Consider the following 13,392-nt stretch of genomic DNA (forward strand, 5'->3'; position numbering starts at 1 on the left):
TAAAAAGGATATTAATAATACTTATAATATATACATAACAAAATAAGTATACAAGTCATACACATATATTCCTATATATGTGCAATAAATATAAAATACGGGTTTTTGTGATGGACATTGCGAGTAACTGGAAGGGTGGAGGTGCCGGTAGTCGGGACGTCCTGTCTAGGCTGGTAACTGAATATATCATAGATGGGCCCGTTACCTACCTGGGGACTAACGATGAGAGCTCCAAAACCTATTAGGCAAAAGCATGTCACGAACGTCATGATTACCGACTAATAATTTGTATCGAGCATTCCCTAATGCTCGGAGGATATATATATAAAGAGAATATAACGGGCATATATATAACAACTATAAGACGTTGTCTAACGTCCATATCGCTAAGGTATAAAAATACATATATACCGTCACCTCATAAGTATGTATCGGGCTAAGTATTAATAGTAGTATAAGTATTATGTACTGAAGAATGTACGTATACGATATAATACAGGAAACTCACCAAGTATAACGGAACATTATTCCTCGATTTAAGGTGAGTCTCACAGCCCCTATTTTCAATATTTTCACTATGTTTTAAACTGTCTTCGGGGCGAGGGACACGTGTTTAAATATGTTTTATCATGGTGTATATCTTGATTTACAATGTGCGTGTACATGAGATATTTGGCGCGCTCATGGTACATAAAGTCCCCGGTATATATTGTAACCATAAACTATAGGCAACTATAGCCGAGGAACTCTACGGGTAGTACTACTGGTCCGACCAACCCACTCGTAAGTGGTCGCGCCACTTTATAAGACGGGTGCTTAGTTTTCCGATTTATTTATTCCCTCGTGGACTCGTGGGATGTTATGTGGGGCTTTATGGTGTATATATATAGTCAAGGAATGGTTACGAACTCATGTATTCACGTTACACTGCAAGTCATGGATATTGCATTCATGACGTTATGAGAATTATATTAGAAAGCATTTTATCGAGTCATAAAACTTGTGAACTCACTCAGTTTATACTGATTAAATTATTTTAGTTGTCTTTCAGGTATTTAGCCACGTGGAGAGGTCACGGTGTCTCACTACGATTTTATGTTTAACTATGGAAATTTCATGTATGAGGATTTTATATTTTGGAGTTTTCACGGTTATATCTCCCTTCGGCAGGACATAACTGTGAAATCTCAATATGTTATATGTAAACCTTTTTATGGATATTTTTGTAAAACTTATATTATGAATGAAATCCTCATGTATTTAATCATATAGTTGTTGCTTAACCGCGCTCTCGAAAACCTTTCATGAGTCGCACACCGGTTGTTTCCGCCTATGGACCGGGTGTGACAAATGTGGTCTTGTAATTCCCAAGATTGCTCCCTCGATGCCACAAACGCATAAGTAGAAACGTCTGAAGCTGAACATAAACCCAAACCTCCAAAACGAGTCGGAAGTGATGCCAACCTCCATTGAAAATCTCCAAAGAAGGGACCACCACAAACCACGATGTCCTCAATCGCTGTGACACCCGGTAATTTCCCAACCCTATAAACTAAGTAATCAACCTAATAATTAGGTGATTGTGAATATTATGCGCGCTAAATTAGAATCAGCGCGGGCACGTTATGTGCGCCCTGCGCGAGCGCGCTATGTTAGAATCAGCGCGGGCACGTTATGTGCGCCCTGCGCGAGCGCGCTATGTTAGAATCAGCGCGGGCAATTGTTATGAACGCCCTGCGCGAGCGCGCTATGTTAGAATCAGCGCGGGTAATTGTTATGTACGCCCTGCGCGAGCGCGCGATGTAAGAACCAGCGTGAGCATATATTATGTGCGCCATGCGCGAATGTTTTGGCTTTATGTTTTCATGTAACTTAACTTTATGTTGTCTGATGGGTTGACCGTCCCGCATGATGCTAAGGCGGGTGCATCCTAAATCGTTTATGCGCGTGCGGAAGGAGAACTAACCTCCCCGCATGGCGGGAACATTGAGAGTTAGTTTGAAGCTCCAAGATGGAATTGACTTCAACATAACTGATCACTATGTTGAAATACCAAGACCACCTGGAGAATCTACAAATGAAACTCAATGTCCCTGACTGCGAGAAGGTTACGTACCTACCCGCAGCAAAGAAATGTCCTACACGCAGAAAGCTATGCGCACAAAGCTATACGCGCAGAACACTTAGCCTAATCTCCAGATATAAGGGGATTATTCCCGCCCAAAAAGGAAACAGTTGCGTGTTTCAGAGATTTCTACTGTACACTGACAAAAGCACCTGAAAAAGCATACTGTAACATGAAAAGTCAACTGTCAGCCACCCTACTCTCACCAACCACAGACCTGCATGTCCTGTCCAAATCAAATCAGAATCTTTTATCCACTCCTCCACTTTTAAATAAATAATAATAATTTCCATACTTTATCATCATTACACCTAGATATGAAAAGATTACAATCCCCTAAAGCAAGGGATTGTGTTCCCTAAATCTTGCCTATAAATATGTAACCCAAATTATCACCCAAACACACTTCAAACTTCTCTCTTAAAACTGCAAATTGCACTAATCATCGTCCAAGCATCCGTTTGATTTTCAATTCCGTTCCTGTTACTAGGTAAGCCGAGATTATAACCCTGAGATCTACTTTCCAACCCTTATATTCTCCTATTTCTTGATCTTAATATATATACTTGTTATTTAATCGCATTCTAGACCTTCAATTCCGAGGCCAACACCAAGAAAACCCGAATCTCGATTAATCCCTTAACAAGAACCACAGGTGAGTCTCACAGCCCCTATTTTCACTGTTTTCACTATTTTTAAACTGTTTTCGGGGCGAGGGACACGTACCTAAATTATGTTTTATCATGATACTCTTACAAGCAATGCAAGCAATTATGTGTTTAAATAATGTTTCATTATGGTATATTTACGAGCAATGCAAACGGTTATCTATGGTTTTCGATGAGAGTGCGATACGAGTAAGTGATCACTTTACCATTGGAACTCTAAGGGTAGGGACTGCTGGTTTGATCCGCCCACTCGTAGGGGTCGCACCTCTTACACAGACGAGTGCCTAGCATGTCACGGGGCAGTACTATGGGATTGAGCCCGCTCGTAGAGGTCGCCCCTCTTACGCAGACGAGCGCCTTGTTTTCCGGCACAACGTCCGCGCGTAACCCGCGGGACGGTATTATTCGCTCGTAGTGGCAGTGCCACTTACACAGACGAGCACGGTTCCCAGAAATGTTCCCGCGTAACCCGCGGGACGGTATTATTCGCTCGTAGTGGCAGCGCCACTTACACAGACGAGCACGGTTCTCAGAAATGTTCGCGCGTAACCCGCGGGACGGATTTATCAAAGTAAACGTTATCAGAACTGTCTTACTAAGCATGTGTTTCAATGATGCTATCAGAATTATGTTTTAGAATGATTTTTATCAAGACTATGATGCAATACGATTTATCAAGTTACAAAAACTTGTGAACTCACTCAGTTTATACTGATTCAAATGTTTTACGTGTCTTTCAGGAGATAACTAGGTAGCGCATGGAGTCACACTTAGAGCACCTCACGCTGAACATCTAAAACTAGCTTTTTGGAAGATTTTAGTTCTATCCCTTCGATGCGCGCGGTTGTTCCCGCCACGCAAAGGGGATATGGCGTGGAAATCTTCAACAGTTTTTATACTTGGATGTTTTTATGTAATCTTTAAACAATGTAATGTATTTGCAATAAACATTTCATGCGCAATGAAAATCTTACTTTGAATGTTTGCAATGGCCCGTGCTTAATTATCAATCCCCACTCACGCGCGCCCGGCTGTTTCCGCCGTTCAGGGCCGGGTGTGACAATCGCCCCCCGAAGGCCACTGTCAAACACAGAAACTGCTTCCCCTACATACACAGGTTGGCATGTTCTGAGACCAAACAACAACTTTCCAACTCCCATACATGAGCGGAGCAAAAGGAGCTCGCATTAAGGGTCCCGCAAATGCGGGAGATAGCTCATCAACTGCACAGCTCGCGAAGCCCTTTTCATAGCAATTTCACTGATGAACCCGGCATCCCGGCTAACGGCTCCCCCGAGGAGTTTCATACCTAGCACCGGTCTTCCAATCTCACAGGAAAACACCCCCTTCTGCACCTTAACCCCATTGCACGACGGCCAAAATACTTCGGTTTTCTTAATATTAAGTTCAAGGCCCAGGCGGGGACCCTCCGACCTGATAATATCTAAAGCTTTGGCAACCTCTTTAAAGTCCCCAATAATTGTACCATCATCTAGGTACCAAGCATGAAAGAGAAGCTTACAGGAACTCTGGACTAGATGAATAAGTGGGTGCAGAACTAAGGCGAAAAGAATAGGTCCCAAAGGGTCCCCTGCTGAACCCCAGTGGTGGACCAAATGTGGTCATCCCCCACATATAGCCTGGCCGGTTGCCCATATAAAAAGTTCAATCATAAGGAAATAGATGGACATCGGGCCCGAACCTCATTCAGAAGGGCAGTCCTATCCACCAAGTTGAAGGCATTACAAAAATCAATAGTAAGCATAGCCAATGACCCATCAGAATGGAACTTACTTAAAAACCTGTTCGCGCTATGAAGAACGGCCTCTGCACCACTAGGGACTCCCACCCCAAACTGAAAGTCGCACAGGTATTTAGTAATGTCTTTCCCAACACCCCTCATAGCCACCTTAGAGATCAATCTTCTCCAAATGGCACCTACGGCAATGGGTCTAATCCCATTGTCCGGTTTGAGCAACGGTGTGAGAGGAGCCGACGCAATGAACTCTGCCAAAACCCTTGGGCATCTCCCCCCCAAACATAAATTAACCATCGCAGTAGTAGCCTTTAGTAACCCAACATCGATCGGCGACCCCTCTCCACAAAATGCATCCAAAATGTGTTGTGCCCTCAATCCATCTCGTCCGCATTACGTCCCTTTGGGGAAGGATTTAATGCATCCAAGCACACAATCCTCATCAACAACAAGTCGCAGCTTGTTGCCCGCTTACCTGCCACTTCATTGTAAATCGTTTGGATGTTTCTATGAAATATAAAAGGAGCCAATAAGAAAATTGGGTTATAAAAAATTTAATGAAGAAGATATAACAAATAGAAAGAGGGGGTATATTTAGCTTAACCCAATAGTTGACATCAACAAAGATACTTACCGGCCTTATAAATTTAAGAATTTAGAAACTTATAATACTAGAACCAAAAACAAAAATATTATCTTCTTGCGAATGAGAATTACAAGAAATAAACCCAAACAAAAATAGTTGTTGGAGTCACTCGAAATTAACTTAATTTCTAAATGGTTGGGATTGCAGAACTGGACCAAGAGAAGAAAACATCAATTTCGGTAAAGTTAAGAATCCTATAAACTCGCCTTTATTGAAATAAATAAAGATTCTTAAAAACAAAATAATCTATAATATATATAAACGAAAACATAAAAATCATACGTGTCGCGATGTGGTCGATCCTTTTTTTTTTGAAGTCACCAGATTTGATTGATTTTTAAATGAAGGCTTCTTATGCATTTGACCCGAATTCATGGGGTATGGGTCTTACCAAACCCATATATTCCTTAAACGGGTTATAACATCTCCATAAATAAAAAATTATTTTCACCAAATTATTGATGTAAAAATCCTATAAAATATGATATACTAAAAATTAATATCTTATTTATTTAAAAAAAGATATATATTATTTAAATTAAAAAACCAATTTGATAGTAAAAAAAATAAACGGGTCTTGGGTCTCATCAAACCATAAGTATATTATTAACTTTCATAAATATTATTTATATTTAAAAAACCAATTTTATAGTAAAAGAAATAAACGGGTCTTGGGTCTCACCAAAACCATATAGTTTTTAAACCGGATTATAACATCTCTTTATTTGTCAAACAATTTATTATTAAACCATAAATATATTATTAACTTTAATAAATAGAAAAATATAAATATAAAAAGTAAATAAATATTAGAACAAATAATATAAAACAATCCCCGTAATACGGGGATAGTATAATATAATACAATACAATTTGACACCTCCAAGTGCGCAAATATTACCACGACTTTTGTCCTTTTCCTACAGTTTTTCACAACCTCGTAATCTAGTGTACTTGTCGATTCAACATTATTAAAATGAAACCCGACTCAAATTCACTCCAAATTCACATGAAATTCAGTTGTTGGTTCCATGATTGAAACCTTATATATACACACCATGATCCAGTGACGGACTCTGTATGCCAATATTATATATAACAATTATGATGAAAATAATATTATTCTAGTAGTTAATTAGTTATAGTTATTCTGGTATATATATATATATATATATGGCTAAAGGCCGGAAATTAATATCCAGCCGGAGTGAGGTTCTGTTGGGTAGTTACGGATATGGCGGGAACACAACAATTCATGACCAAGACGATGAAGAACTCAGAGAAGACGATGTGTGGTCGATGGTTGATGATATGGTAAATCAGGGCGGCCATGATTGGAACTCACGCGCCACGGTGCTGGAGAGTACGGCAAGGAGTAGTTATCGCAACCCGGTCCCACGTGGCCGTGGCGGTGGCAGGTTGTCTTCCGCGCTAGAGGACTCTTCAGGCATGGTGGTGTCCTCGCCGAGAATTATGCATCATTTTCTCGGCGGGGACACATTTGGGTCGCCACGTGGTGCAGGGCGTCAGGTGGCGGCCTCGGCCCCTGTGAATGTGCCAGACTGGTCAAAGATATACCGAGTTGAATCGGTTGAGTCGATGCATGATTTGGATGATGCTACCGATGATCAAGATTTGGATATGGTTCCACCACATGAGTATCTAGCGCGTAGCCATGGCTCGAATTCGGTTTACGTTGGTGCGGGTCGGACTCTTAAAGGAAGGGACTTGAGTCGGGTGCGGGACGCAGTTTGGAGCCACACCGGGTTCAATGGCTAGGTTAAAGATGTCACATGTTGATCAAATTAGTTGTCCAAGTGGTTGAGAATGAATTTTGTTTAGTACAATAGTACATGTGTAATTTGATTGATTTTTCTTGGGCAATGACTCGGGTCATGTTGAACACTAACTCAGTGAGTCAACTCAGTAGCCATGGAGCTCAAGCATGGAACCCACTAGGACACTATTTTGATGTTGCTATTATATTTTGTTGTTTTCTTATCTCTATTATTGTACTTAAATTTATTCAAGAAAAGTAGTTAATAATTTTGTTCTATTGTATGAAACAAAACATTTTTAGAAAAACTGTAAGAAATTTACATAAAATAATTTAGCTACTAAATAAAATCTGAGTTAGAAGACAAATTTGGAGGTCATTGTCTTGAATAGGCATGATGTCATTTCAAGTATACATAAACACATACTTAAGCACTGTGATTAGTTGGAAAAACAATTCATTTAAAAAAAAATAATAATAAAATAAATAATAATTGAGTTCCATTATAAGCCATTGGTGAGGAATCCATTAAGGGTTTTTTTTTGGTCTTATGTAGATTTGGAATCATATATCATTTGTAGTGTATGAAAAAGATTGTTATACCTTATACGGTGACAAATGGTCCAAATTTCCAAGATTAATGGACGGAAACATAATTATTTGAGTAAGAGACATAAGTTTGGATAAAGAAGGGACCAACTATAAAGAAAGATTTTAGAGTTTTAAGTATGTAATAAATATTTTATAGCTCAGTATAAAAATGGAAATAAACAAAATACCATATTTCCAAAACGCGTCGTTGATTTTCCTTTGATTTGTACGCTTCATACCGTATTATTTTCGTACTTGAATTAAACACTATATATCTATATGTAAACATCACACTTTCTAATGAAGAATGTTAATGCACTATGATTACAATAATGCACGGTTCGCTAATATGCGAGACCTACACAACTTGAACACACTATTGTAATGCTAAATACACTATTATAACTAGTTGATTTTCCTTTGTGCATATTAGCGAACCGTGCATTAAAACTAGTTATAATAGTGTATTTAGCATTACAATAGTGTGTTCAAGTTGTGTAGGTCTCGCATATTAGCGAACCGTGCAATTACAATGATGTGTATAATCAATTAGGGGTGAACAACTTAACATTCATAACGGTTAACCGAACCATAACCGTCATAACCAAACTGATTTTAACTGATAACCGACATAAACAGTGGATCGGTTCACTGAAATTTTTAAAAAACCATTAAAGATGGATCGGTTTTGGTTGAATATAATTCCAAACCCGCCTAACAGAACCGATAATATGTTTGGAATTAACTTCCACCAAACATATTGTTGGATTAGACCATTTTGATGTTTTCAGTTTAACGTTTGTTATCAGTTTAACTTGAATTTCATTGTTGAATTATAAAATGTCATGTTTTTAATACTTGGTATTAATATTATGGATTGTATATTTTGTTTTCTTATGTCATGTCTTTTTTTTTTTTTTTTTTTGACACCAAACAATTTAGGCCCAATTGCATGGTTTTGGTTATGATTAATCAACCCATAACCGATTCTCTATATCTTCAAAACCAATTAACCAAAACCGTCATAACTAATCCTTATGATTGTGATTGTCCAAACCGACAAATCGGTTATGGTTATGGTTTGGCCCAAAACAACCCTAAACCGACTCATTCACACCCTTCAACCAATTATGACGATTTGTCTGAATTATTTATAATTTAATGAACGCTTTTACTTTATCCTAAAACACGTTACATCATGGATAAAACGTACACTTCACACGTATAGTTACTTTATCTAGTAATGGACCCCTAAATATGGGCGAAGTATGGTGGTTGCTTGATAAATATCCAATTTTATGTAAAGGGCGAATCTGTCTTTTCTAATAAAAGACTACTTAATTTTAACACTTGTCAATCTCATAACCATCCTCATTTTTTTAACCTATTTCAATATATGGTCCTATATCTTTAAGCCATTTCAATATATGAATTCAAGTTTATTTTTATTAAAGGTAAATCCTAATCGATTCATTCATTAACATTAACGGTGAAATAAGAAAATAACGAAATTTCAACATTGAAGTTGCAGGTCTGTTGGAATAAAATTTTCAAGTCACTGATAATTGCAAATTAAAGGAAATAAAGACGCATCAATGTCTAAGAATTTGTATTTGTATGGTAATGAACTACAAATCGTTTTTAAACTAAGATTCGAGCAACATCCCATAATACTTTATATAAGATTGGTTTTAGATTTTGATTTAAAATTTTCTCATATGCATTTGAACTCATGAAAATGTGTATTTTCTTAATTTTGTCCGAACATTTTATATAAATATTGCAAACATGGAGAATACCAATTACATAAATCTTTGTGTTTAGTTTTAATTAATTTATTGACTTTTTGTGTAATATAAAGGGTTTTAGCAATAAGAAAATAAATATTTAGTTTTCAATATTTTCTTGCATAACGCTGTAAGGCCCCGTTCCCGGTAGCCCTACTTTAGCGTCGGATTTACTCATAAACACAGTTCTACAAATCAGAGTTTATTAAAACTTTCGCGGAATATAAAACTTTAACCGTTTATTACAAAACATTTAATCTTTTCTTTAAAACCATAACATAAATCATCATATTAAAAAATCATTTCTTCCATCTTCAAATGCCAGCCGTTCGATCCATGTCATGTGCCAACCTCATGCTAGCTCTTTAATCATATTCACCTGCGTGCATACTAAAAGTCAGCTACGCTGAGTGAGTTCTAGTTAATCAGACGACATACAATACATACACATATCTTACATACATACATATCTTAACCTTGTATAAATATCCATAAGAGGAAGTCACGTAATATCTATTAAAAGAACTATTACTATTACCCTACTATTTATATTCTCCATAGAATGACACTCTATATAAATACTCCATAGAAGGAGCACCCTATATACTTCCATAGAAGGAACATTATACTTTCTATTAAATGAACACTATGCTTTCCATCAAAGGAACACTGGGCTTTCCATTAAAGGAACACTATGCTTTCCATCAAAGGAACACGAGGCTTTCCATTAAAGGAACACGGGGCTTTCCATTAAAGGAACACTATGCTTTCCATTTAAGGAACACTCTATATATTATCCGTAGAGGGAACTCTATATATAAGTTATCATATAATATCCATATAAGGAGACAATCATCGCTATTCTTGGCAATACATGCAATATCCGAAGATCGTTCACGTATCGACAAGTAATCATCCCTGCATTACATACAATATCCATATCTTTATTTATAACCTAACGGTACATGCAATATCCGAAGATCGTTCACGTACCGACAAGCAATAAATCGTATCTAACACATATATCATACATGGCATACACTTACCATTTAAGTTAAGTGTATTAACTGTCACATCGAGTATGCACACAACCCCGAAAACATAACAAGGAAGTGGGGCTAGAAACTCACCTGAACTCGGTTACTTCTTCTGCAACTGGTTATTCATTCTCGAGCTGTGCGCGTCTAACTGTTTAATAATTACAATATTAAGTACCGCTCTAGTCATTCTTATTGCTACTTAATTAGTCTGACGCGTCTAAGACGGTTTTACTTCATTGAATCATTACCCGGTTAGTTAATCGTTACTCGTTAACCTTTATAGGTATCTTTCATAAATCATCAAAGTCCAAGGGCTACTATGTAATTATATCCTTCTTCTTTAAGCCCAGGGATCTAACTGTCATTTCTCTAAACTTCTAGTTCGGTATCCGGTCCTTAACGAACTGGGGGGTCATTCGTTACTTCAGTCTCCCATGGCGAATTGGCTAGTTCGTTACTTTATAACGAATCATCCTTCATAGCGAACTGAACCATAACGAATTGGACTTTTAACGAACTGGTCCTCTTCACGAACTGGCCCTTCTGTGGCGAATTGAACCTTTGACGAACTGAGTTTAATTCGTTATTAATTCCTTAACAAATCAGAGCTAGTTCGTCAAACCTCCGTTAACGAATTACCTTTAATTCGTTAATTCCACATAGCGAATTAGGGTTAGGTAAGAGTGTCAGAACATTCTCTGACAACCTCGTACCCACAACTCCGGCGCCGCCATCACCGGAATAACAGGATCTCGCCGGAAAAGCGAGATCTCGCTTGATTCACCACCGTTTTCACCGTTTTACATTCGTTATCAACCCATCATCAAGACTCAACTCTTTTCTAGCATAAAGCTTGAACCTTTATGGCTAAAACGTTCAAAACTAGATCTAGGGTTTATTTAAACGAGCCGTTCATAACCACGAGTTCGTTAAGTCCATTTTAATCTTCAAGTTTGCAACTTTACGATTTGTCTAGACCCGATCTATCATCCTACCATTTTCATGTAAATCCGTTCATGAAAAGTAAACCTTTTTAACAAAAACGTACATTTGAGCTTTTTGTTTGAAATCACTCGAGATGCTCAAAACCATATTAAACGAACTCCGATTTGAGTGATTCAAGCGTCCACGGAACCATCTCGTCCCGATCTACAAACCCATCAGCTCACCTTCGCCGGAAACCGCCGCTAAAGTTACCGGAATAGTGAAACAGTGACCTGAAATCCTCATTTTGAGCTGCTACGGTTTTTCTGATAAAAACCATACTTCCCGACCTCAGATCGAAGATCTAATCGGTGGAACTCTTCATTTATATACCGTGAAGACTCAGTTAATATTTGGGACCGATCCGACGGCTAGATCTCCGAGAATCTTTGTGTCATTGTGGGTGGTTTTCTTAAAAACGGAAATTGAGTTAAGTATATGTTTTGATGGTGGAGGCTATGGTGTAGAGATGTATGAAAATGGAAAGGATTAGGATTTTAAGGGGTATTTATACTCCCTTAAGCCCATGGACCTAAGACCCATATTTCCTTTTTGGTCCATAATTAATTCCATCTAATTAGCCTACTTATCCTTCCATCTTTATTATTTTATTTCTCTACTAACTTAAGTAAACTTTTCAATCTTTAATAAATAATATATTAATTATTTATTCTTAGAATTTCGGGATGTTACAAATGCAGACCAAAATATTTTAAAACATATATTTTATCACTTGATTTATACTTTTTTTATACATTTAAATATATTTAATTTAATATGCCTTATAATACAAATTAGCTAATTAAAAACATTCAAATTCAAAATTTAAAACAAAAAAATCTGTATCAATCTCATCTACTATTTTCGCTTTCCAAAATCATTTAGGATATTAAAATCTAGATTCATAGAATATCGTTTCATTAAGTTTTTACATAATTTTAATATTATATTAACTTATTAATTTTATTTATACAATACAACGAAATGGGGTTAAGTTAGTGTTTTCTATTGGTTAGTACATAATTAAAGTGTTTGTTATGGTTTATATTCAAAATAATAAAAATATACACAAATTTTTAAACAATTACAATCATAACATTTATTATTTAAATATGTTAAAAAAATTATTTAAGATTTACACCTTAATTATAAAGTAACTTAATAGATATATTTATTATTTTTCTTATTATTTGTGACTTGATCAAGTACGTTCCTTATTACAATCCAAAGATATTCTATTTTCATAATAATTGTAAAAAAAAAGTTAATCAGGTTAAAAAGTCTACTATGCTTTCATAGAATTAGAAATCTTTGCTTCTTTTTTTTCTATATAAGTTGTTAATATATATCTATAATATAAATAAACGAAAACATAAAAATCTTACGTGTCGCGATGTGGTCGCTCCCCTTTTTTTAGAGTCATCGGATTTGCTTGATTTTTAAATGAAGGTTTCTCATGCATTTGACCTGAATTCATGGGTATGAGTCTTACCAAACCCAGATATTCCTTAAACGAGTTATAACATCTCCATAAATAAAAAATTATTCTCACCAAATTATTGATGTAAAAATCCTATAAAATAGGATATACTAAAAATTAATATCTTATTTATTTTAAAAAAGATATATATTATTTAAATTGAAAAACCAATTTGATAGTAAAAGAAATAAACGAGTCTTGGGTCTCATCAAACCATAAGTATATTATTAATTTTCATAAATATTATTTATAATTAAAAAATTAATTTTATAGTAAAAGAAATAAATGGTTCTTGGGTCATCAAAACCATATAGTTTTTAAACCGAGTTATAACATCTCATTTATTTGTCAAACAATTTAGCATCAAACCATAAGTATATTATTAACTTTCATATAATCATAAAAATATAAATACAAAAAAAAATTAAATATTAGAAAAAATAATATAAAACAACCCCCGTAATACGGGGGATAAAAACTAGTATATATATATATCAATTAATTAAGTATTCCAACAACTTTGCATAATATTAATTAA

At 36.1% G+C, this 13,392-nt stretch overlaps 1 pseudogene; it reads left to right on the forward strand.

Moving 5' to 3' along the window:
- Nucleotides 1-6,138: 6,138 nt before the first annotated feature.
- LOC143558490 (protein S40-5 pseudogene) lies at nt 6,139-7,251 on the forward strand (annotated as a pseudogene).
- The last annotated feature ends 6,141 nt before the right edge of the window (nt 7,252-13,392 follow it).

The sequence above is a fragment of the Bidens hawaiensis genome, unplaced genomic scaffold (genome assembly GCF_021521415.1).
Source record: "Bidens hawaiensis isolate Kalapana, Puna unplaced genomic scaffold, B.hawaiensis_p1.1 tig00019545_1, whole genome shotgun sequence".
In the NCBI taxonomy this organism is placed as follows: Eukaryota; Viridiplantae; Streptophyta; class Magnoliopsida; order Asterales; family Asteraceae; genus Bidens; species Bidens hawaiensis.